A 3924-nucleotide genomic window follows, 5' to 3' on the forward strand; every position below is an offset into this window, starting at 1 on the left:
GGGCTTACGTTTTTTTCATATACGGCCATACACATTTCTGACTCCAATTGGAAAACCATGCACCAGAATTAACTTCTATCACCTTGGTGATACATTTTGGATATGTACCTAAAGTTTAAAGCAGAAATTGGGACACTTTTGAAATTTTCATTTTTGATCAAAATTGTGGGTCCGGGGCTTACATTTATTTCATATACGGCCATACACATTTCTGACTCCAATTGGAAAACCATGCACCAGAATTAACTTCTGTCACCTTGGTGATACATTTTGGATATGTACCTAAAGTTTAAAGCAGAAATTGGGACACTTTTGAAATTTTCATTTTTGATCAAAATTGTGGGTCCGGGGCTTACGTTTTTTTTCATATATGGTCATACACATTTCTGACTCCATATGGAAAACCATGCACCAGAATTAATTTCTATCACCTTGGTGATACATTTTGGATATGTACCTAAAGTTTAAAGCAGAAATTGGGACACTTTTGAAATTTTCATTTTTGATCAAAATTGTGGGTCCGGGGCTTACGTTTTTTTCATATACGGCCATACACATTTCTGACTCCAATTGGAAAACCATGCACCAGAATTAACTTCTATCACCTTGGTGATACATTTTGGATATGTACCTAAAGTTTAAAGCAGAAATTGGGACACTTTTGAAATTTTCATTTTTGATCAAAATTGTTGGTCCGGGGCTTAAATTTTTTTCATATATGGCCATACACATTTCTGACTCCAATTAGAAAACCATGCACCAGAATTAACTTCTGTCACCTTGGTGATACATTTTGGATATGTACCTAAAGTTTAAAGCAGAAATTGGGACACTTTTGAAATTTTCATTTTTGATCAAAATTGTGGGTCCGGGGCTTACGTTTTTTTTCATATACGGCCATACACATTTCTGACTCCAATTGGAAAACCATGCACCAGAATTAACTTCTATCACCTTGGTGATACATTTTGGATATGTACCTAAAGTTTAAAGTAGAAATTGGGACACTTGAAATTTTCATTTTTGATCAAAATTGTGGGTCCGGGGCTTATGTTTATTTCATATACGGCCATACACATTTCTGACTCCAATTGGAAAACCATGCACCAGAATTAATTTCTATCACCTTGGTGATACATTTTGGATATGTACCTAAAGTTTAAAGCAGAAATTGGGACACTTTTGAAATTTTCATTTTTGATCAAAATTGTGGGTTCAGGGCTTATGTTTTTTTTCATGTATGGTCATACACATTTCTGACTCCATTTGGAAAACCATGCACCAGAATTAATTTCTATCACCTTGGTGATACATTTTGGATATGTACCTAAAGTTTAAAGCAGAAATTGGGACACTTTTGAAATTTTCATTTTTGATCAAAATTGTGGGTCCGAGGCTTACGTTTTTTTTCATATATGGTCATACACATTTCTGACTCCAATTGGAAAACCATGCACCAGAATTAACTTCTATCACCTTGGTGATACATTTTGGATATGTACCTAAAGTTTAAAGCAGAAATTGGGACACTTTTAAAATTTTCATTTTTGATCAAAATTGTGGGTCCGGGGCTTATGTTTATTTCATATACGGCCATACACATTTCTGACTCCAATTGGAAAACCATGCACCAGAATTAATTTCTATCACCTTGGTGATACATTTTGGATATGTACCTAAAGTTTAAAGTAGAAATTGGGACACTTATGAAATTTTCATTTTTGATCAAAATTGTGGGTCCGGGGCTTATGTTTATTTCATATATGGCCATACACATTTCTGACTCCAATTGGAAAATCATGCACCAGAATTAACTTCTATCACCTTGGTGATACATTTTGGATATGTACCTAAAGTTTAAAGCAGAAATTGGGACACTTATGAAATTTTCATTTTTGATCAAAATTGTGGGTCCGGGGCTTATGTTTATTTCATATATGGATATACACATTTCTGACTCCAATTGGAAAACCATGCACCAGAATTAACTTCTGTCACCTTGGTGATACATTTTGGATATGTACCTAAAGTTTAAAGCAGAAATTGGGACACTTTTGAAATTTTCATTTTTGATCAAAATTGTGGGTCCGGGGCTTACGTTTTTTTTCATATATGGTCATACACATTTCTGACTCCATATGGAAACCATGCACCAGAATTAATTTCTATCACCTTGGTGATACATTTTGGATATGTACCTAAAGTTTAAAGCAGAAATTGGGACACTTTTGAAATTTTCATTTTTGAGCAAAATTGTGGGTCCGGGGCTTATGTTTATTTCATATATGGCCATACACATTTCTGACTCCAATTGGAAAACGAAAATTGGGTTAAGGATGCCGCACAAGAGTAAATGATGTTGCATGAGTAGATAATTAATGTAAGTTTCCAAGAAAACCGACCAACCGAAAAAACTTTCGGAATTAATCACCATCTACCATTAAACTGTCAAAGTTGTGGGTAGAAAAAAGGAGGGTGATTGTCGATGGTGCTCCCATGGGTCTATTACATTGGTAATAAAGAGAAGAGAGAAAAAGAAAAAGAAACCCTTGTTGGGAGCACTCACTCTTGGAAACAATGGAGAGTTAGATAATACTTGATAAATTAGGTATTTAAAACGTAACTTTTAATTATTTATAGGTAAAATACGGAGTACACCCTGTTTTGTTGTTTAAAATGTAATTAAATAAACGTGAATCATTGGTTTCGAATTACCGCTGTGAATATATAGGTGAAAACATGTATATATATAAGGCCAAAAAATTGCAAAAAAAGGTTCGGCATGAAATATGGCAAAATCAAGGAATGTGCCCACCAGGTATTGTTTTTTAGGTTAGTGCAATAATCTGAGTATTGCCGTCAAGTAAAACCTACAACACCAGGTATTCCTTAGTGGTCAACCACCTAAGTACTGACCAGGCCCAACACCGTATTGCTTCCAAGATCGGATGAGATTGGGCATGCGCGGTGTGGTGTGGTAGTAGATTTTGGTTTGAGCAGCTGGTATGCAGCTATCAACTACAACACAGACCTGGTTCTTGAAATGGGCAGATAGCCTCTTAGAGAAGAGACATGTGTTTGACCATCATTGCACCGAATTGTATTCCAAATATATAGGTATACTAAGGTTTAAATCATATGATCAGTCGGTTTTGCCAAACTGAGCCGCCTGCATGTTGCTTTTGATTGTGTGTGCTATGCAACATAAATCCCCAATGGATTTTTCACATGTAGTGGGGCATAAGAAAACCCTTGTTGTACTGATGACACGCCAACAAAAAAACATTAAATAATGAAAGTAATGTAATGTCATTAAGGCTGAAAATTATTCAAAAATATCTTTATCAGCTGTATAGACAGACTGGCAGATAAATAAATAGGGAATGTATTACAAAAGACACAAACCCTCCTGCCCACACTTAGGCTAAACGGAACCTTAGAGCCTGAAACGCCGCATGCTGTCTGTGTGGCAATCTTGTTGCCAAAATGAACCACTAAACATGTATCCACTGAATCTCCACAATAAATTAATCAAAAATATGGCATGCCGAATATAATTTGTGCTTCATTGGCAATTGTATATACAATCATTCATGTGCTCATATTTAAGATATCTGTGGGGAAAAAAAAGGAAGAATTATGCTGCTGAATATGCAGGAATAAATGAGTGGCAACATATATGTTCCAATTGCTGCAGCTATAGTGGATGACAGTTTGTAGCTATTTTGTAATGTGTCTGCCCAAAATTGACACAGAAAAAAGTACAAATAAAGATAAGCTGTGTATTGATAGCACTTATGAAACAGATTGTTCCATATGTTGTAGATGTACCTTATATAACTGGCATAATTTGCCAAAAAAAATTTTTTGTATGGTCATACACATTTCTGACTCCATTTGGAAAACCATGCACCAGAATTAATT

The 3924-nt window shown here is 35.2% G+C and overlaps 1 pseudogene; it reads right to left on the reverse strand.

Moving 5' to 3' along the window:
* Positions 1–2867: 2867 nt before the first annotated feature.
* On the reverse strand, positions 2868–2986 carry LOC135025485 (5S ribosomal RNA; annotated as a pseudogene).
* Positions 2987–3924: the final 938 nt, after the last annotated feature.

The sequence above is a fragment of the Pseudophryne corroboree genome, unplaced genomic scaffold (genome assembly GCF_028390025.1).
Source record: "Pseudophryne corroboree isolate aPseCor3 unplaced genomic scaffold, aPseCor3.hap2 scaffold_416, whole genome shotgun sequence".
Classification (NCBI taxonomy): Eukaryota; Metazoa; Chordata; class Amphibia; order Anura; family Myobatrachidae; genus Pseudophryne; species Pseudophryne corroboree.